Source organism: Amblyomma mixtum, unplaced genomic scaffold (genome assembly GCF_055824585.1).
Source record: "Amblyomma mixtum isolate Tamu unplaced genomic scaffold, ASM5582458v1 scaffold_41, whole genome shotgun sequence".
Lineage (NCBI taxonomy): Eukaryota > Metazoa > Arthropoda > Arachnida > Ixodida > Ixodidae > Amblyomma > Amblyomma mixtum.
The window spans coordinates 208,459-231,536 of NW_028317738.1; the positions used below are offsets into that span (position 1 = coordinate 208,459).

The 23,078-nt window shown below is 47.8% G+C and overlaps 1 pseudogene; it reads right to left on the bottom strand.

Annotated features, from left to right (window-relative positions):
- The window catches only part of LOC149324399 (uncharacterized), a 49,479-nt pseudogene extending 26,459 nt beyond the window's left edge, over positions 1–23,020 (bottom strand).
- Between the last annotated feature and the right edge of the window lie 58 nt (positions 23,021–23,078).

Genomic DNA, 23,078 nt, shown 5'->3' on the forward strand with positions numbered 1-23,078 from the left:
AAGCCCTCTTTTAAACCTGCCTACCTTATGTAATAACCAACTCAAAGCCCAGGTCTTTTTACGACAACAAATTTATTCACTAATCCATAGCAAAGGGATTTAGCGCGATCATGGTGTCGCGTAACAGTCAGTGTCGTCTTCTTCCTGTAATACTACTGCGAGGTAGCCTGAAATTGCCCAGATTGATTCGTTTCCTTCTATTCATATTTCGCCGATATTAACATTGAGTTTGCATGGTAATCTGAAGCATCCTCCTGAATATCATATTACGAAGGGCGGAGGCATGTGGTTAATACAAGTTTTTTGCTTCTGCGCGGTATAAAGTTCAAATGCTTGTCACTGAAAAATGTTCCCATTTAGAAAGAAATTGCAGAAAAAGTTGCATAGTTCGTGTTCACCTCCATCAGATCATGACTGCTTGGCAACGGGTAGAGGATATATGGTTTGGTTTGGTTTATGGGGTTTAACGTCCCAAAGCGACTAAGGCTATGAGAGACGCCGTAGTGGAGGGCTCCGGAAATTTCGACCACCAGGGGTTCTTTAACGTGCACTGACATCGCACAGTACACGGGCCTCGAATTTCTCCTCCAAAGAAATTCAGCCGCCGCGGCCGGGATCGAACCCGCGTCTTTCGGGCCAGCAGCCGAGCACCATAGCCACTGAGCCACCGCGGCGGCTTCAGGTAGAGGATATATCAGCGGCATCGTCGGGCTGGCAACTTTGCCCATGTTGATGCCTGTCACGGGTTCGGTGACTACGCGATATCATCACCGAGTCCGGACAATGAGGGGGTGTCCGTTTGATGCCCGGCGTAGCCGGTAAGCAAACGTAGTGACTGAGACCGAGGCGTGTTAAGAGGTAACAAGAACAAAATAGCGTTTATAGTTTCGATTGAACAATGCGACATTCTACAAAACAATTGCGGAAAGCACATAGCAGTAAACACACTGAATTAAGTTATACATTAAATATTTCTACACAGCTAGGTCAGAACACAAGTGAGAGGTCAATTAGATACATTCGATCAAAAGTCGGAAGGTCAACAAACATACAGTCAACCAGGAAGCGCGGCTGCAGTCCATCCACAAACACGCAGTCAGTGCGGCCCCCGAAGGCGACGTCCGTCCAGGGCAGCTTGCGGTTTCGAGGATGCGGTGCGGCGGCTCGGAGACCCGGGAGTTCGCGGCGGCAGCGTTTCCACCGACGAGCGGACTGAAGTTCGTTTCCATACGGCCCCCTTTTAAAGCCCTCGGGCGCTAGCGGGCGAGCGCTCGCGGCGCCACAGCGTCGGCGTCGAAAAAACAAAACACCAAAAAGCGCAACAAGAGCACGTAGCACCTACACTTTGACTCTGCATGGCCGCCATCTTGGAGGAGGAAAGAATTAACGCACAACTAAAAAGAAGCCCTATACTTCGACTCTCGATTCGGTGCCCTTGGAGCCGCAAAAAAGTAAAACACAACCAAAAAGGCAGTCACGCACGCCGCAACTTCTTTCCTGCTTATGGTCAGCTCAAGACTTCGGCAGATCGGGGCCGACTTTGAGCCGCCTCCGCTTTCGCAATGCGAGGGGTTGTCTACATAACTGAAAAAAGCGTGCATGCATTCGTGCTCTTCCCGAGACACATACACAGAAACGCGGACGCATCAGTTTTATACAAACAGAAATAATTTACAGGCTGCCGCCACTTCTGTGACACGGCCCCCCAATTTCGGAATATTATCTGATAATATTCTAAACCCACAGAAGTCGGCGAGCAGGCCTATGCACAGATATACAGCGCGTGACATAACCACTCATATAAAACTAGCATATAATAAAAGTCAGCGTGTACACATACCCCATAATACTTGAATAAATGAATAGCGAAAATTAACAGCGCGACAATCTATCTATAGCCTGCTAAGAAAATCAGCACCGACATTGTCCTTGGCCTTTATATGCTCGACGGTGAACTGATATTCTTGAAGCAGCAAGCTCCAGCGCAGGACTCTGCTGTTTAGCTGTTTCGCTCTGTGGATGTAGCTCAGTGGTTGGTGGTCCGTCTGAACTAAGAACGGTACCCCATACAGGTAGGTGGAAACCTTCTGTATTCCCCAAACTAACGCTAAGCACTCCCTCTTGATTGCGCTGTATGATGCTTCCCTGGGGAGCAATTTTCTGCTCGCGTATGCCACCGGGTGAAGCGTTTCGTCTTGCCGCTGCATTAGTACCGTGCCAAGGCTGGTATCAGAGGCATCCGTGCGCAGCACAAACTGTTTGTAGAAGTCTGGCAGCCATAGTATCGGAGGGTTTGAGACCCGACGCTTCAGCTCTTCGAAGGCTTCCTGATGGGCCGGCGTCCACCTTACGACGTTCCTCTGCCTCTTTCTCGTCAGCTGGGTGAGGGGCTCGTTTATTCTTGCGTAGTCGGGTATGAAGTCGCGGTAATACTCCGACAAGCGAAGGAAAGCGCCTACCTGACGCTTTGTTCGAGGAGTTGGCGCCGCCTGTATCTTGTCGAGCGTTTTCCCGAGTGGTGCCAGCTCGCCTCGGCCAATGCGATGGCCGAGGAACTGGATGCTTTCCATCCCGAAATCGCGTTTGCTTGGTCGTACTGTCAGGCGGCCATGTCGATTCTCGCAAACAGCTGTCACAGCGAAGAAAGATGCTCCTCCCACGTAGCACTGGCAACGAGGACATCGTCATAATAGTGCTGCACTCCGGGAATTCCCTCCACCACTCGTTGCATCAATCTTGAAAATACTGCCGGGGCAGCTTTTATGCCGAACGGCATAAAACGGAATTCAAAGAGACCCGATGTCGTTAAAAACGTCGTCTTGGGCTTGGACTCCTCAGTCAATGGGATTTGCCAATATCCTTTGGCAAAGTCCACCTTTGAGAAGTATTTCTTCTCTCCAGCTGCAGCGAAGACCGCGTCCGCTCTGGGCATTGGCTCCGAATCGGCAACCAGGACGTCGTTCAGGCGTCGGAAATCAATGCAAAACGGGTTCGTGCCGTCTGGTTTCTTCACCAAGAGGACCGGTGAATTGTAGGGTGACTGGGACTTCTCGATTATTCCCAGTCGCTCCATCTGCTGCATCTCTCTTTCTACGGCTTCTCTCGTCGCAAACGGAAGTGGGTATTGTTTTACGTGGACCGGAGTGTGGGTAGTGAGCTCAAACCGGCACTCGGCCCAGTCTGTCTTGCCCGGGACGTCGGAGAAGATGCGAAAGTGTTCTGCAATCATTCTCGGAGCTGTCTCCGTTTATCCGCCGTCAAATCATTAGAAAGCTTCACATCTCGCTCGCCCTCTGACTGTTCAAGCGCCGGAACAGGAATGGCTCCCTCGCTGTCCGATTCGGTGACGCCGCAGATCGCGTCGCACACGCGTTCTATTGGCTGGCTTTCCCGCTCTTTCTCTCTAGTCTCTTTCTCTAGTCGCAGATGCTCTATTTTCAAACACATAATCTTTATCTGACGTTCGTCAGCTGCCTTCGCGGCCGCGCGCTCCTGCTCCGTGCCTGCGCGCTCCTGCTCCGCTCTCTCTCAGGCAAACGCCCGCTTTTCGCGCTGCTTACCTTCGACCCATTTTCTGAGCTCAGTGCTTTTCAGCCCCAACTGGCTACCCATAGCTATCAACCTTTCCAAATCCATGCTTCTATCGCTAAGCACACTTTCAATAACACCGCTACACGCTCAGCACAAAGCAAATCCTGTTGATACACGATACCTATCTTAAGTCGGCACAGTTCAACACCTCAACAAGTCTCCCTCTCAGTTCACCACGTTCTCTTCGCATCAAACGTCCTGTCGCGGACGCCAGTTAATTGTCACGGGTTCGGTGACTACGCGACATCATCACCGAGTCCGGACAATGAGGGGGTGTCCGTTTGATGCCCGGCGTAGCCGGTAAGCAAACGTAGTGACTGAGACCGAGGCGTGTTAAGAGGTAACAACAACAAAATAGCGTTTATAGTTTCGATTGAACAATGCGGCAGCTTTCACAGATGCATAATTTACATTCTACAAAACAATTGCGAAAAGCACATAGCAGTAAACACACTGAATTAAGTTATACATTGAATATTTCTACACAGCTAGGTCGGAACACAAGTGAGAGGTCAATTAGATACATTCGATCAAAAGTCGGAAGGTGAACAAACATACAGTCAACCGGGAAGCGCGGCTGCAGTCCATCCACAAACACGCATTCAGTGCGGCCTCCGAAGGCGACGTCCGTCCAGGGCAGCTTGCGGTTTCGAGGATGCGGTGCGGCGGCTCGGAGACCAGGGAGTTCGCGGCGGCAGCGTTTCCACCGACGAGAGGACTGAAGTTCGTTGTTGTTGTTGTTGTGACTGAGAGAAGGATGAAGAGGAAATTGCACGGGCCTGCTACTGGCTCTAGCCAAGCCACCACCGCTGCCACGTGCAGATAGAGGAGAGTTAAAAGATCAGAGGAAAGAGAAAAAGGAAAGAAAAGACGCGCGTCGCAGCAACAACTGCGTCCGCCGGAGCGGACGCTGCTCAAAAAAAAAAAGCGGCCGAAGCCGCGCTCGCCGAAGCGAGAACAGATACTCCTCGTGGCCGAAGCAGACTGAAGTTCGTTTCCATACGGCCCCCTTTTAAAGCCCTCGGGCGCTTGCGGGCGAGCGCTCGCGGCGCCAGAGCGTCGGCGTCGAAAAAACAAAACACCAAAAAGCGCAACAAGAGCACATAGGCACCTACACTTTGACTCTGCATGGCCGCCATCTTGGAGGAGCAAAGAATTAACGCACAACTAAAAAGAAGTCCTAGGCTTCGACTCTCGATTCGGTGCCCTTGGAGCCGCAAAAAAGTAAAACACAACCAAAAAGGCAGCCACGCACGCCGCAACTTCTTTCCTGCTAATGGTCAGCTCAAGACATCGGCAGATCGGGGCCGACTTTGAGCCGCCTCCGCTTTCGCAATGCAAGGGGTTGTCTGCATAACTGAAAAAAGCGTACATGCAATCTTGCTCTTCCCGAGACACATACAAAGAAACGCGGACGCATCAAGTTTATACAAACAGAAGTAATTTACAGGCTGCCGGCACTTCTGTGACAATGCTCTACATATGAAACATCTCCAGCAGGCACATACATGTATATTATTGGCCCAGCCAGCCTGCATGTTCAGGAGGCCATCGATATCAAAGTTAGCGCCAGGATACTTGATTACAGGCTGCGAAACCCTAACCCCTACTTTTACTTACGTCCTCCTTTTCTTCTATGGCCGTGTGTATCGTTTTTGCAAACGCTTTAAAAGTGACGATAAATATTATGAAATGCAGTGGCAGCAACGGGCGCCAGCTTTGAAGATGACATAAGACAGTGACGAGTCCTGGTTCGAGGAGAGGAGATAATGGCCAAGGATGCTGGTGCTACCTGTTCTGACCGTCCTGGCCGTACTGGGCGCGTTTACGTTGTTGGGGATGTCCATTTTGTTTCTGTCAATGCTTTGATGAGGGACAGTCCTCCGTCACCATCTTTCTGTGGATGATACTGGAAGAAGGCACGCAGACCGATGTGGCGGCAGCCACAAGCGAATTTGTACCACCACAAGCACGCGTCTCAACGGAAACCGGTGCTTCTTTCGCTTCGCAAAGTCGGGGTGTGCCCAAGTGGGCAACGGGCACCAGCTTTGAAGCTTACAGAAGGCAGTGACGAGTCCTGCTTCGGAGAGAGGAGACGGTGGTAGAGGATGCTGGTGCTAGCTGTACTGACCGTCGTGCCGTTTTCGTCTCGTTTACGTTGTTGGGGATGTTCATTTTGTTTATGTTAATGCTTTGGTGGGGGACAGTCCTCCGTCACCGACTTTCTGCGGGTGATCTTCAAAGAAGGTGCTTAGAACGAGGCAGCCACAAGCGAATTTTACCGCCACGAGTACGTGTGTCAATGGGAACCGGTGCTTCTTGTGCTTCGCAAAGGCTGGGTGTGCCGGCGTGGGCAACGGTAGCCAGCTTTGAAGCTGACTGAAGACAGTGACGAGTCCTGCTTCGAGGACATGAGATAATGGCTAAGGATGCCGGTTCTACCTCTTCGGACCGTCCTGGCCGTTTTGGGCGTGTTTACGTTGTTGTGAATGGCCATCTTATTTCTGTTAATGCTTTCGTGGGGGACAGTCCTCCGTCACCACCTTTCTGCGGGCGGATCTGGAAGAAGGCCCTTAAAACGATGTGGAGGCAGCCACAAGCGCACCTGCACCACACGAGCACGTGTCTCAACGGGAACCGGTGCTTCGTTTGTTTCGGGAAGACAGGGTGTGCCAGGATGGGCAACGGGTTCCATCTTTGAAGCGGACCGGCGAAGTGGTGTGGTCACTTATAAAGCAACGTCTACACATGGAGACAAAACTGCCCTCCGAGCAGGTGAAATATAGCAACTTTATATCATAAAAGTTCTGTCACATTTGAATATTAACATCTGCAGGCACGGTTTGGTTAATTGGTGATGGATGAAATGTCCTTCAGGCAAACTACCTCCTAACAAAGGCATTCGGATGCTGTGCATGGCTTTGTTGACCTGGGAGGTGGAGAAGTATACTTCGGGCTTCAAGACCAACTAGCAACTCATCTCTTGTGCTTTGTGTTTGTAGGACTGTCTAGCCAATACAGGTAATTCATATTCCACCTATGTTAGCACTTAGGTCTTTAGCTAAACGTAAACTGAACTGTGTCTTGAATCTAGTTTAAATTAAAAATTGAAAAAAATTAAGAAAGGTAGGCTCGTATAGTTAGAAGACCGCTTTTTTTTCTCTCGTAGCATTGTCAGCGATGTAGAAAATCAGAATAGAGCTCAGACATGCTAACTATATGAATATATAGTTCATTATTGAATAATTAACATTTTACTATTAATGTAAGCTCCTTAATTAGACCACAGTAAGTAATATCGGTTTCAGTTTTTAGAATTTCGAATGCGCCTGGCAACCGCAATTTTACAGGAGGTATTCCGGGCCCTGAAATCGGAACAGTTGGGGAAAGGGGATAATCATGATCACCATCATCAGCAGCCTGACTACGCCCACTGCAGGGCAAAGGCCTCTCCCAGGTCTCTTCAATTAACCTTGTCCTTCGCTAGGGTTAATAGAGAATGCCTAAGTAATCTGCTATTCGCTGATGACAATGTCTTGCTAAGTCACTCAGGACATGAACTGCAATGCACGATCAATGAGTTCGATAGGCAGAGCAGAACGGTGGGGCTAAATATTAACATGCAGGAAACCAAAGTAATGTTCAACAGTCTAGCAAGGGAACAGCAGTTCGCAATTGGTGGCAAGGTGCTGGAAGTAGTAAGAGAATATGTCTACTTAGAGCAGGTAGTGACAGCTGTTCCGGATCATGAGAGGGAAACAACTAGAAGAACAAGAATGGAGTGGAATGCATATGGCAGGCTCTTTCAGATCATGAATGGCAGTTTACCAGTATCACTCAAGAGAAAAGTAAACTACAGCTGTATCTTACATTTAGTCACCTATGGGGCAGAAACGTGGAGGCTAACAAAACGGCTTAAGCTTAAGTTAAGGAGAACGCAGCGAGCTATGGAAAGAAAAATGATAGGTGTAACGTTAAGAGATCGGAAGGGAAGCGGGCGGAGTGGGTGAGGGAACAAACGCGGGTTAATGACATCCTAGTCGAAATCAAGAAGAAGAAATGGGCGTGGGCAGGGCATGCAATGTGAGCGTATAATTGAGCAGCAGAAAGTGGACAAGGACGGTGAAGGAACATACAGACAAGGACCATGCTGCAGTGACAACTTAATAATTCGAAAAACCGCATTTACGAGGTCTGTTAGAAAAGTATCCGACTTTATTTTTTTTTTTTGCGAACACCTGATGGATATGAAACAAGCGCGCTTGCATCACGTGACCTTGAACTTTCGTGCGCATGCACGAATTTTTTCCCGCCTGCCGATAGCGTCAGTCGCTGGGACGCAGCATTTGAGTGAGGCGGTGCGCAGTGCTCTCGTCGGTTTTTTATTGCAAGGAAAATGGCGGAGTGATGAGCAGCGCTACTGCATGAAATTTTGCCATAAACTGGGCGACAGCCAAGTGGAAACCATTCGGAATATTCAGACGGCTTTCGGTGACGATGCTATGAGCAGCACACAGATTAAGCAGTGGTACAATTTATTTAAAGATGGCCGCACATCGATGGAGAGCGAGCCACGCTCCAATCGGCCATCAACATGCCGAAATGACCAGGTAATTGCCGAACTGAACGCTGTGGTGATGCGGGTACGTCGCGTGACTATCCGAGGAATTGAGGAAGAGGTGGACATGAGCAATTTTTCCGCACATTCCATTATCACCGAAGATTTGGCCATGGAGAGAGTTGCGGCGAAATTCGTGCCGAAGCTGCTCACGGTGGAGCAAAAGCAGCTTCGTGTTGAAGGACATGCTGGACAGGACAGGACATGCTGGATTCCCCAAACAGTGACCCCGACTTCATCAACATCATAATAACTGGTGACGAGTCTTGGGTGTAGATGTACGACCCGGAAACCAGATCCCAGTAGTCACAGTGGACGCATTCCACGTCACGAAGACTTCAGAAGACCCGCCAAGTGCGCAGCAATGTGAAAGCGATGCTGCCTGCTTTCTTTTACACCCTCTGTGTGGCAGACCACGAGTACGCACTCCACAGGGTCAAACAATGACCAGAGAGTGCTACAGGGAGAGAGAGAGAAAGGTGGAGAGGTCGGCTGGTGGTAACATGGCCCTGGCCTGCTACTCCACACAGGGGAAAGGGAAGAGGAGGAAAAGGAAAGTGCGAATGAAGGCTGATGATGGCATATTACAATGAGTTTCACGGGTGATGTGAAACTCATGAGTTTCACGGGTGAGTTATACACACACACACACACACACACACACACACACACACACACACACACACACACACACACACACACACACACACACACACACACACACGCGCACGCACGCACGCACACACGCACACGCACACGCACACACACACACACGCCCACACACACTGGCTGGCACTCGCTTCGCGGTTATTAGACGCACGTGGATGTCCTTTGTTGCCTACGTGATGCTGTGCGGCGCAAGAACCCTGAGTTGAGGTGAACAGGAAAGTGGCGCATCCATCACGACAATGCTCATGCACGTGCCTCGCCCTTGATTCAGACTTTTTTGGCGGAAAACCAGACTCCTGTAGTTCAACAGACTCCTGACTGTCCTGATATGGCCCCTGCGATTTCTGGCTGGTTCCCAAAATCAAAAGGCCATTGAAAGGAGCGCGATTTCAGACAGGGAAGAAAATTATGGCTGCAACGACAGCTAAGCTAAACTCCATTCTGAAAGGGGCCTTTTCGGAATACTTCCCAAATTGGCAGCACCGCTGGGAGAAGTGTGTCGAGTCCCAAGTAGAATACTTTGAAGGTGATTAGGTTTGGAACGCTCCTGTTACGCAAGTTTTTTTTCTACGGCCAAAGGACAGATACTTTTCTAACAGACCTCGTATATGCTGAATAAGAGGCATTGTTTCGAAAGATAATCTATAGACTTCTGCTTACATCGACGCGCAGGCACTTGACCTCTTTTTTCGATAGGCGAACTGATGGCTTGTTGACGCATTGCTCGCCCGAATCAAGGAATGGCCCAAGCTTACAAGATCTCTCGTGCCAGCTGGTCTTTGTCCTTTTTCAGCACCCGCACATGAAGGTCAGCAGATCTTGTTAACTTTTTGCATGATTCGCAATCCCTGCAGTGGATCGCAAGGTTTGTGCCGGACTTCCCTGCTATCGCTATGGCGTGCTCTCTCGCTCTGTCATTAACACACCTCCCGGTTTATCCGGCGTAATGCTTTCCGCAAAAAAGGGAGATGCGATACACGACGCCTTAAATGCACTCGAGAAACTTCGTTCTGTGCCCGTTTATACATGCGAATTTGCTTTCTTGTTCATTCACTCGCGCACACTTGCTTTTCGCTTTGTTAGCGATAGCAGGGAAGTCCAGCACAAACCTTGCTACCCACTGCAGAATTGCGAATCATGCGAAAAGCTAACAAGACCTGCTGACCTTCATGTGCAGGTGCTGAAAAAGAACAAAGACCACCTGGCACGAGAGATCTTGCAAGCTTGGGCCATCCGTGATTCGGGCGAGCAATGCGTCAGCAAGCCATCAGTTTGCCTATCGAAAAAAGAGGTCAAGTACCTTTGCGGTGTGGTAAGCAGAAGTCGATAGATTATCCTTGGAAGCAATGCCTCTTATTCAGTATATATATGCGGTTTCTTAAATAAATTCTTCACTTGTCAGTGCAGCATCGGCCTCGTCTGTATGTGTCTTCAGCGTCCTTGTCCATTTTTTGCTGGTCAATTGTACGATCACGAACCAACTAGATCACCAATCCACCTTATTAATGAAATGTGAAGGCAAGATAACCGCTGGTCCTAAAGCGTAACGGAGTAGATTCCACGAGAAGGCAAGCGTAGCAGTGGGCGGCAGAATTTTAGGTGGGCCGATAAGATTAACACGCTTGCAGGGATACGGTGGCCGCAACTGGCAAACGACAGGGTTAATCTGAGAGATATGGGAGAGGCCGTTGCCCTGCAGTGGGCGTAGTCAGGATGATGATGATGATGCCAAAATGCATTCGTTTTCGAGAAGCTTGCAGGGAAAGCAAAGTATCCAGTGCCTGTAACTCGTCGAAATATTCAAAATTGGTTGGGCCACAGAACCGAGGGTATCCGCATTTTCGAAATTGTAAAAACTCCTATAGATATTGCTTAAGGTAGAGTACACGCCTCTCAATAATTAAGCAGCTAATACGCCTAACATCTAGCACGCCGTAGCTGTATTCTGACGTACAACACCTCTGACAAAGCTGTGCGGAAAAAAGGCTCCTCAAACCCAAAAAGCCTATATTTAAAAATCGTGTACAGTCTTAGGTGAAACACCCTGTATATATGTGCAGACTGCTTCCTGCAATGTGTTCAGCTGGTCCCTTGGCTTCGTGCCACAAGGCTTGGACAGTGTGCACAGTAAGGCTAACTGGTGGCAAAGCAACAATGTGAAACTGCACTAAGGGACGATGACAACTGCACTGAGGGGCGAGGACAACACAACTAGAATTGCTGCCTGAAGCAGGGCCGGTGTCTTTGCTTTCGCCCTCGTTCCATGGTGTGGTCCTACCAGCTCCAGAGGGTCCATTTTTCAATCACCTGTTTTAAAGTTACGGTGTAGGGTATCGTCGACTATTATTTTTCCACCACAAAACCTCTGTGCCATACATCACATTATTCTAATCTTCTAGCGTAGTTTGAAAACAACAAATTTCTTACTTGTGTTAGGTGTAAGGTAGGTAGTTGGGAGCTTAATGGCGCAAGGGCGACTAAGGTAACTAAGGGCGACTAAGGTTTGTGCTATAATGGGTAAACCGACGGGATAATTACACGCTGGGTATTAAAAACTAGCCTGAAAATTAGAGTGGAAACGGCTGGAATAAAGTAAAATTAATCTAAAATGACATAAATGCAGTGTTCTGAGCTGAGCAAAAATATAACATCTAAATGGAAGTTAATGGCCGGGTTTTGCCACGAGCAAGAGGGCGAGGAGTTCCCTTCTACCGTGCTTGGCTACGGCGCTCTCTTGTCAGTGCCAGAGTACCCATTTGAAATGTTATGCTGTTCAAAAATTGTATCTTTATATGCTCATTAAAATTCAGATTTTACTTAAGTGATGAATGATGTCGTCAAATGGTATTTTGTCATCCTCTAATAATACACAATGATGAAATGGTTTGTGTTCTTAAAATTTTCAAAATGCGCGACGCGATGAGTTTCATAAAATGAACAGGTTCATTCATTCATTTCATTTTTCATTTATTTATACTGTCAGCCCAGATCACCGGCTATAACAGGAGGTTAAAAAAATGTGAACAACTGAAAGCGGGTCACTACAGTGCTCGCGTTCAGGTTGCTGTGTTCTTAAAAACAAGTAGCTGTTTGTTAGATGCGTGTGTCCGATTCGTCGTCTTGAATGTTGACTTCGTAAAATCTATTTTTGCGATGGCAATCCTTCCATTCATTTATATTTCGTTTAACCAGATGCAATTTGTTATTTTGTTTGCGGTGATTTTAGTGATCGATTTTATTTTGAGGGATAAGGGAGTCACATTTAGCATGCTGCCTTGGGGTGCTCCATTTTCATGAACGAAAATGTCAGGAAGAGAGTTCCCAGTCTGACTGTAAAAGTATGGCACAAAAGAAAGTCTTCAATATAGAGAAGCATGGTCCCACCACATTTGACAGAGGATTCCATACATCCAGGTTGGGCCATGTGCTTTTTCTAGGTCAAAAAATACCTAAAGACAATATTTGCGATTTGGGTGCGCCTCCCGCATTTGTGTTTCAAGACTCAGCAACAAGTGTCAATCTATTACGTTGGAATGCGCATTGAAATCAATCTATGTTCACTTCTAACACATAATCGTGCATTGACGAGATGCTCAAGGATTTTGCAAAGACAACTGGTCAGGGTTATCGGGCAATAGCTCGCTGTAGAGCATGTGTCATTTTCGAACCTAAGAACTTGAATCACTATTGCTGTTTTCCAGTCTTTAGCGAGTTTACCTTCCTTCCAATTTACCTTCCTTCCAAATGCGGTTTAAAAAGGACAGTAAGGTTTCATGTCAAGGAGGAGGCAGATTTTGCAGCATGATGTAATGAATTTCGTCTGGAAAAACCGCGGAAGCTTTGCAGTTCGCTAGCACCAGTTCTACTTCATACAGTGTAAACTTAGTTGTAGTATTCGCTTGTGCTTGAACATGGAAGTTTCTTACGATGGACGCTCTTTTTATGTTTCAGAAACTCGTCCGTGTATCCTGCAGAATTCCATACTTCATAAAAATGGCCACCCAAAATACTAGCCTGCCCTTTTGCATGCCCTTCTGGAGTCGGAGTCATCTGTGTTGAGGAGAGGGAAAGGAAATACCCGACTTTCACCATCGACCTTGCCTATTTTTCCCCATACTAATTTATTTTAAGACTGACACTTTACACCAGAAACAAATTTTTACCAAGATCCGTCCATTGCCTTCAGCCGAACATACCACCCTTTCGCTTTAGTTTATTTTATTGGGATGAGTTTAGTAACCAATTTTTGAAGACTTGCCATGCCTTATTTAGGACCTTTCTCAACTGGCGGCAGTATTCGTTCCACCACGAATTTGAACATTTTGGAGGATTCCATTTGGAGCGAAGGATCGATCTTGAAGCTTCATCGATGATTACTATGCTGATTATAGAATTTGCTACATGTATAGTTAAATGTACCAAGTGTTCATGCACTACTATAGTATATTTAACGAAAAGGTCTCATCTGGCTTGTCCTAATTTCAATCGAGTAGGTCGAACTCAGAGTTGGGGCGGAAGTTCCACCTTGCAGGAGGACAGAGAAATGACCACTTCTAAATATATTTGAAATAAATCCCATGAGTAATGTAGATATAATCCAGGTGATGCATCAGATAGATATATGCAGGAGTGCGTTCTATTTGCAGTGTTGAAATGAACTACGTCACCGTTGTTCAAGACGACAATATTCGTTGTGCTTAGCAGCTGTTCGATCATATTCCCGTCTATGTTTGTTTTATCACTGACCCCAAAGCGGGTGATGAGCATTGACTCATTATGTGCAGCAGGTCATTAACCAAGGAACAACTATTTGGCGGCACATAAAGAGCTTTACAGGGCTTTACGTCCCAAAGCGACCGAGGCTATGAAGGACGCCGCAGTGAAGGGCTCCGGAAATTTCGGCCAACTGGGGTTCTTAAACGTGCACGGACATGGCGCAGTACACAAGCAATTTCGCCTCCATCGAAATTCGGCCGCCGCGACCGGGTTCGAACCCGCGTCTTTCGGATGAGCAGCCGAGCACCATAACCGCTGGTTTGGTTTATTGGTTTATTGGGCTTTAACGTCCCAAAGCAACTGAGGCTATGAGGGACGCCGTAGTGAATTTCGACCACCCGGGGTTCTTTAACGTGCACTGATATCGCACAGAACACGGGCCTCTAGAATTTCGCACTCATCGAAATTCAGCCGCCGCGGCCGGCCATAACAACTGAGCTACCGCGGCGGCTCAGATAAAGAGCAACGATGGTAGTTACACACGAGTTAATCCCTTATTCCGACGGCTTCTAAAAAAGTGTTGAAGCTCAGCTCCTTGATTATGACGTCCAAGTTCGCGAGGACATGGCCACACCACCACTAGCGCCGCAAACGCCGTCTTTACGAAAAGGTGTGTAATGTTTGAATATATTGTTACAAGTGTTGTTCAAGAGTGTTTCCTGAAGACAATAGTGTGAGCGGTGTTACTCTAGTAATGCGCAGGTATCGTCACAGTCATGACTTGCGCCTCTGTAGTTGAGAGAAAAAACTGACGCCAACCAATATTTTAATTTTGCCCAACGTTCGACTCGCTAAAGGCATTCGCCGAAAGTGTCTCCTCCAGCACAGCAGAGAAGCAGAAGTCGTCCCACGCAGCAAAACTCAGCAAGTTGCGAAATGAGCAAGACAAGGCAAATAGACCACCTGCTGACGTCTCCAACTTTGTCACCAACCTGTCATCTAGGTCGCTGTCTACAAACGAGACTTCTGCCTTGGTGAAAAGCCACGGATTCAACACCACGTCAACGAGGCCACCCCTTGCACAACTAGAGGCAGCTGTGGAGGACGGCATCAGGCACGTTGAATCTACCACCCGCTAAAAGGTTCGCCTAAAAGCTATCGGGATTCTGTCTAAGATTCCCAGCCGCCAGCCGCAGAGACACTCGTGGGGAGAAATGTCAGTTCTCCGAGACCTTCGACGCGATCAAAACATCGTCTTCCTCTCATCAGGCAAAGGGACTGCAACGGTGGTTCTCGACCGACCGGATTACGAGGAAAAGGACAAAAATTTAGAAAGGATCCAACTTCGCAGCTTCAGACCAGAATGAACAAACTTCTAGCATCCATCTTCAAGCACCACCAGGAATCAAAACATCGCTACTTACGCTCGATCTGTTGGAACGACTCAGCACCGGCCGTTCACGGGCTGCCAAAAATTCATGAACCTGGCGTTCCGCTGCGCCCGTCATCGACTTCGCCACCTTACCGCTTAAGGCACTCACAGCCTACCTCCACCGAGCCCTATCGCCCCTAACAGGCAAAACATCAACGCACGTGCGAAACTCCAGCCACTTCGTCGGACGTCTGTCCCACGTTCAACTGAAAGTGGACTTGTGCATGGTTTCGTTCGACGTGGTCTCGCTCTTTACCAGCGTTCCTGTGCCCTTTGCCGTTTCCGCAGCGAAGCAAGCCCTCGAAGCGGACGCTGACCTAGCCACAAGGATGAGCCTGAGCCCAGAACTTGGCAGCTTTTGGAGTTTTGCCTAAGCAACACAGCTTTTTCCTCAAAGGAGAATTTTACAAGCAGACCAGCGGCACTGCCATGGGCGCCGCGATGTCGGTGACTGCTGCCAACCTGACGACGGAGGCCATCAAAGAGGAGGCACTGAAGACTTTTCAAGAAAAACCAAAAGTTTTCATTCGTTACATTTTCATTCTGAAGACATCGCTGGTCGGAAATTTCCTGGCACACCTTAACTCAGTCGAACCTTCAATTCAGTTTACAATGGAACGGGAAGTGAGCAACACATTGCCATTCCTGGACGTCTTCACAAGAAGAGAAGGGGCACATCCAAAGTTCAGTGTCTATAGGAAGCCAACGCACACTGGCCGCTACCTAAATTTTTATTCCAACCACCCTACTAGCCACAAGGAATCCGTCATCTCCTCTCTTCTGAGAAGACCGAAGGCAATCTGCTCCTCGGAAGCAGAGAAAAGAGCGGAAGAGGCCACGGTTCTCGCCGACCTACAGAAGAATGGCTACACACGTGGCTTCATTAAAAGTGTTGGCCGCCGTCAGGCTCTGAGGTCAGGGGGAACAACAGCCAACAATGAAACAACGCAACGCGCGCGCGTGGTGCTTCCATACGTGTGGGGAACAAGCGAGTCACTTGCACGCATTCTGGGAAAATATGGAATCTACATTGCTCACAAACCTGTTTCGACATAAGCCGCTTCTTACCACGACCGAAAGACCGCGTCCCCAGAGAAAAACAACCATTAGTCACTTACAAAATCCCGTGCTCCAAGTGCCCGGCTTCATACGCCGGAGAAACAAAAACCTCCCCCAAAGAATAAGGCAACACAAGAATGACGTCCGGCTACTGAATTCGGAAGCCAACACCCTCGCCGAACACTGCGAGCGCGCTGAGGTGAGCGTCTTGGCGGTGGAGCCAAACCTGTTCAAGAGACAAAAAATATGTTGGGGGCTTGTGAAAAGGACTTAAAAATAATATGCCCCTGCCCGTGCCATTAGGTATAACGGGCTTGATCCAATGTAAGATAAATGAACAGGGGGTGACCCAAAAGAAAATTTTGCATATCAGAAAAAAAATAAAAAAGATAATAATACCAATAATAAAAAAAAGAAAGAAAAAAAAGGGAGGAAGAAAAAATAGTCTACTATCCAGCCCAACCGCCGCCACGGGAACGGACTAGCAATCGCGGATTTATTGAGTGATTTCCTTTTCTGTTTTCCTTTGTTCTGAGTTCTATTACTATTGACATTTTGAAGCCTAGCTTAACAGTGGAGTAGATAATTAGTCCTTCTAATAGTATTGAAGGGTGAATTTTGATGTCTTCTGCGGGAATCCTGGTTTTCCTTTATCTTGAACGTTGACTGGTGAGAGAGGGGGAGTCCTGGTCGGTTGGGTTGCTGTTCCTTTCATAGAGCCGGGATCCTGGGGTGTGCTCTTGGTGGGAATGGTGGTGGGGTCTGTTGCGGAGCCTCTTTCTCAAATTGTAATTTTCTTTGACCTGTAATGACTAGAAGATTTTAAGTCCCCCCCCCCCCCTGTGGTTTGTGTAGTGGGGGTGTTGGTCGCGGTGCCGTCCTTGTCTCGCTTCTCCCATGCCTCCGTGCTCCTCCCCCCTCCTCCCCCCTCCTCCCCCCTCCTCACCCCGGGTTCCTTTGTTAGGGTGTTTGAAATTGATGTCCTCTCATTATGATGCTTGGGCATTCTGGTTTGACTGGTGGAATCCTTTTAGGTTAGGGTGATGGTAATTATGTGGATAGGGATTTGGTCTCCCCGAGAAAGAGAATGATATGGGGAGGGGATAGAGAGTTGAGGTAGTGGCCCCTTTACCCCCCTTATTGCTTTTGAATATTGATTATTTCTTTTAGTTACCTATTGCTCGCTGCTCCTCCTCCCGAGACCTCCCACCTGCGGTACTGCGCCATCCCTGGTTTGTTGTGTGGAGGCTTGGCATTGCGGCTGTCTGTCGCAGATGATTTTGGTGTTTGAAGTTCTTGCAGCCCGAGCGTGGTTTGCAGGCCGTACTCCCGGGGGTCGCTTTGTATTGCGACTAAGACCACCCTCGGCTTATCGGTTGAAGGTTGTGCGAGCTCGCAGAATCTGCTGATTTTTACAGGGATAGCCATACTTGGAATGCGTGGCCATTGCCCCTTTGGGGAGGTAGGTGTGGGATCTAGTCCCGTCCGTCCCTCAGCAGCATTCCTTGCAGCAGCGTAATGAGGTGTGTGCCTCGTGCCGCTTGCGTGGCCTATATAGGGCCTGCTGCAATTGCGAGGGCGCAGCGCTGGGTGTGCCAGTCGCCTTGGCTATCTGCCCAACGCCACTCGCAGGGCCCATTGCGGGTTACCTGCTCTGGTGGTTAGAATGGTGAATTCTTCGGTTCTGAGGGCTTGGTGGGTGGCGCAGAATTTACCTCTAGTTGTTAAGGGGAACCAGGGAAGTTCTGAGACCTCCTCTCATGTTGTTTACCGTTCCGTGGGAGATATCGAGGTGAGGAGGGCGGTTGTGCGTTGTTTTAGGGCCTATTAACCTAGATTAGTTCTGGTTTATTTAAGAACTTTGTTATTATTTTTAGATGGGGGATGGGTGTTACTGTCTGGTGGGGCTTATTGCTATGGGTAGTAATCTAGAAAAAAGGGGAGGGGGGTTTGTTGGGGGCGCCGGGGAGACTATGAGAGGAATTGGGCGAGAGGAGAGAGGGAAAGGGGAAAAGGGGGAGTAGGGGGGAGTCGGTAGGATGTTGTAGAAGATAGGTTTTTGGGTTGAGCTGTCCTGTGATGGCTATGTTGGTTTGAGATTATGGGGAGCCGGTCGATCCTGAATGTTAAGCTAGGTTATGCGTGTTTTTCAGTGTTTTAGGGAGAAGTTAGCTGAACTGAGGTGAAGCAGGTACTTGGGGGTCGGATACTGTTCACTGGGTTGCCCATATTATTGGTGGAGGTCGTGGAGGGAGACGGGGAGAGGTTGGGAGGTGCCCCCGAGCTGGGGTTTTTCTTTCCTCTTTCTTTTTCCCTTTTCCCCTTCTTTTTTCTTCCGCCTTGGGTTCCCTGGTGTGTCCGTGTCTTTTGTGTTGTTATGTTTGGTCGATAAACTCGTTAATTTTCTTAATGACTTGTTCAAGTGCCTTGTATGTTTCTGGGTCTTTGATGATTTCTGGTTTGTGAGCTATGGTGTTGGGGAATTTCTGTGTGATGGGTGCCCGCTCTGATGCTGTGAGTGGACAGTCTGTGATGTAGTGATCTACGTTCAGTGCCGCGGTACCGCAGTTGCATGTGTTGTCGTTTCTTTTGTGGAAGCGTTGGAGGTAGTGTGGGAAGCGTCCATGTTCTGTGAGTGCTTGGCAGGTGTAGTAGTTGGTTTGGAAGTGGGTGGGGATTTGAGATGTGTGCCTTATCCAGTTTTGTGTGTTTGTGTCCTGTCCCTCATGTTGCCAAAGGTCTGCCCATTGTGTGCACATTTTCTTGCGGAGGTGTGTTTTGGCATGTTGTTTTGTGATGGGGGTTTCTATGGGGGTGCCTGATTTGGTCGCCTCTTTTGCCAATTCATCTGCGAGTTCGTTGCCAGTTATGCCGGTATGTGCTTTAACGTGGTGAAATGTGATGTGTTGTGTTTTGGCTTTGTTGTAGGCTGATTTAATGTTGTTAATGAGTGGGTTTGTATTGTTCGGGTTTTGGAGGCCCTTAAGTGTGGATAAGCTGTCTGTGAGAATTGCGACTGTTGTTTGTATTGGGAGGTTCTCTACGTTTTCTAGTGTTTTTTGTATGGCTAATGCTTCTGCTTCGAAATTGGATGAAAATTTAGGTAATTTAAACTGTTTTGTTTGGAGTGTGTGGTGGTTTTGGTCCTGAATGATGAATGCTGCTCCCGTTCCTGTTTGTGTTTGGGACCCGTCTGTGTAGATGTAGAAGTCCGATGTTGGAGGGGGTTTGGAGGAGTAGTGAATGGTTGTGCGGTCTGCGGGGTGTTGGAGTCGTAGGTCTGTTTTGGTGCTGATATCCTTTGCTTGTACGGTGGTGTCGTCTATGGTGAGGGTTTCATTGTTGTGAAGAATGTTGAATAAAGTATTCTCTCTTTCAATTGTGAGTCGGATGGGTGGGATGTTGGCTAGGATGGGGAGTGCTATGTTTGGTGTTGTTCTGAATGCCTTCGTGATTTTGAGTAATGGAATTCGCTGGATAGCTTGTAGTTTTCTCAGTATGTGTGATGTGGGTTTGTACCAAATGGGGGAGGAGTATAGCATGATGCGTTCTGTTGCTCGTGTGTATATGTTTCGGAGGTGTTGCGGTGTCATTCCCCAGTTGTGACCTGTGAATTGACTGAGGTTGGTTGTGAGGGTAGTGATTTTCCCCTGGATGTCTGCTAGGTGAGGAAGGAAGGTGAGTTTCGGGTCGAATGTTACTCCCAGTATTTTGAGGGCACTGGTTTGTTTCAGAACTTGATTTCCAATTTTGACGTGAGGAGGCCTTGATTGATATTTGTTTCCGATTGTGAGGATTTTGCATTTATGGGTACTGAATGTAATTTGTTTTACGGCTGCCCAGTGCTGTATGATTGCTAGTGCGTCTGTAGCGCGTTGTTCGAGTAGTGCTCTGGAGGTGCCATGGACTGTGAGTGTGATGTCGTCTGCAAAGGCTTGTATGGATGTGTGTGTGTGGGGAATGGGGTGTTAAGTAGATCTGTAATGGTTGTGTTCCAGAGAAGTGGACTTAGTGGGGATCCTTGTGCTGAGCCCTGTGCGAGCGGATGGGTTATGGTGGTTTGTCCAGTGTTGTAGGTGACTGTTCTGTCATGTAGGATTTTAGCTGTGATGGTTGTCAGGTTTTGGGGGCATTGGTGGTGTCTGAGGAAGCGGGTTATGTGCTGTTCTTGGATGAGGTTGTATGCGTTTTTAATGTCAAGAGGGATTAAGAGTGTGGTGGTGTTTTGTTGTTTATTTTCCGTGATTGTGCGCATCAGTGTTTGCAGTGCCATTGTCGCAGAGATGTTATGTGTGAAACCGTATTGATTTGGTAGGAACAGGTTACGGATGAATAGGAAGTGATAGATGCGGTCTTTAAGGTTTCCAGAATTTTACCGAATATAGGATTAAGTGCGATTGGTCGGAATTGGTTGGGTTGTGGACTAGAGTGGTTGAAGTCTTTTTTTGGGATGAGGATGATTTTAGATTGTTTCCACCGTGTTGGAAAGTGTCCTAGTTGTAGTGCCGAGTTGAATATGTTTATGAAGAATTGTTTGTGTTGTTGGTACAGTGCTTGGATGATGGGTGTTGTTAGGTCGTCTGGTCCCGGGGCTATGTGTGGTTTGAGGGATTGTACTACAGTGTCTACTTCCTTTTCTGTGAATGGTATGTCGTTGATGACTGTTAGGGGTGGTGTGGTTGTGCGTGTGTAGTTGGGGCCTGTTGGGGTCGTGGGTGTGGTTTGAATGTTCTGAGTGGTGTCTGGGTTGTCTGGTTCCTGTGTGTTGAAGAGTGAGTCGAGTATTGTTTGGATCGATTCTTCGATTGTGGTTGTGAATGTGCCGTCTGTTTTAGCTATGGATAGGATTGTGATTGGTTTTTTAATTTTATTAGCTGCAATTTTGTAAGGAAGAGTGAATGGCTTATTTTTTGGGATTCGGCTGCAGAAATTTTGCCAGGATTTGTTGCGGGTGGTGCTGATATTTTGTTGAAATTTTTTAAGAGTTGTTAAGTATGTTGCTTTGAAGTGGTCCCGTAGTGTAGGATGTGCTTGTTGATACCGTCGTGTGTGTGCTCTGACTTTCTTTCTCTCGATTTCTAATTCTGTATTCCACCATGGATTTGGCTGGTGGTCATTTTTTGTTGTTTTTGAATACTTTTTTTTTGAGGCGGGAAATTTTGGTGTAGAAGTGATCTATGACGTGTTCGAGGTGAGTGATGGTTTCTATGGGTGTTGTGGTGGTTGCTTGTAGCCATCTGTCATTTGTTAGTGTTGTTATGAGCTTGTGTACTCCATTTTGTGTGAGTCTTTTGTGTTGTGTGTGTTTGCCAATTGAGATTTCCGTTCATATGTATTTGTGGTCGCTGTTGTTTTCGTAGTCTAGTACTTCCCATGAATGTATGTGTGGTAGTAATGTGGGTGTGGCGGCTGTAATGTCAATCCAGCTTCTGCCATTGGCTGTTTGGAATGTTGGAGGTGATGTTGAATCATTTAGTGTTATGAGGTCGGTTGCATTTAAAAATTCGATAAGTAAGTTGCCGAGTTCGTCCGCTATTGTGCCACCCCATAGGGGGTTCTTGGCGTTAAAATCTCCTGAGATTAATGTTTTTCGTTGAATTTCCTAATGATTTGTTCTAGTGGTATGAGAGCTGTGTTTATGTTATCTTTAGGTGGGGCGTAGCAGTTAACCAATAGTATGTTTTCATCCTGCCAGGTTATTCGTGCGACTATTAGGTTGGGTGTGATTTTGATGGGGAATATTTGTATGTTTCTGTTGTGTATAATGATGTCTGTTTTTGGCGCGTGGTCTGATGCTAATATTTTGTCTTTGAGTGAGAATGCAGTAATTTTGTTGTTGTAGTGATATGGTTCTTGAAAGATTGATATGTCATGGAAGTGTTGTTTCTGAAAGACATTAAGGAGTTCGTTTGCTCTTGTCGAGTGGGCTAGGTTTGCTTGTATGAGTTTTAGTGAGTTCGTTGGTGTTTTGTTTTTGTGGGTTGTGTTGTGTGGTGTTGTCATGGTGGGAGGTATTGATGGACCTAGGTGTGTTTTTGTTTTGTTGCGGTGGCGGGTTTCCCTGTGGCTGTGTTTGTTGGTTAATTCCAATTGGCCTCCTCTCGTGCTCTCCGTTCGTGTAGTACTGTGCATGTTGGGTTCGCCATGTGATGGTTTGTGTCTCCGAGGTTTGCTAGTTTGCATGGGTTACATGTGGGGGTGTCGTTGCGGCATTCTTTGTGGTGATGTGTCCCGGCGCATTTAGTGCAACGACGGTGCTGGCTGCGGCAGTGTTTCGCCACATGGCCGTATGTAGCACACTGATGGCAAATGGGGGTGTTGATGTGTATGTATAGTGGGTAGTTGTGCCAGCCAATTGATATGGAGGGTTTGTGTTTCAGTTGTCTGTAGGCGGAAATGGATGTTGTGAGGACGATGACTCTCGTCCCTTTGAAGTTTGTGTAATCTGCTGTGATGGAAAGTTCTTCAGGTTGGATGTTGAGTGTGGGGTTATGTCTGAGTAGTTCTGTGGGGATTGAATCGCTGTCAAGTTCAGAAGGGATTCCTGGAATTTTGAATGTTGGTTTGCGCATTGTGGGTGTATGGGTGGTCAGTTCGTGGGCGTTTGGGTTTATTTCGATGGCGTTTTTTAGTTTTTGAATGCCCTCACTGCTTGTGGAGGTGATGATCACCTTGTCAGCTGCGACCCTCATCCCCACATCAGTGAGCCCGAGCTCCGCAGGGTCGTAGGCCCTCTGCAGGAATGATGCAATTGCTTTCGTGTTTTTGCCCGAGGCTGATTTGGCCTGGACAATGATGGAGTTGTTTCGAGGAGTTGGGATCTGCGTCCCCACGGGGGCCGGTGGCCTCAGTCCCCGCTCCTCCTCAGCCTTTGGGGTTGGTGGCAGTGGTTTCGAGGCCTCTTTGAGGGCTCCCTGGAGTTCTGAATTCTTCATTGCGAGGTGTAGGAGGGTAGTTTGAATGTTTTGGAAAGCTTCCAGGAGTTTAGTGTTG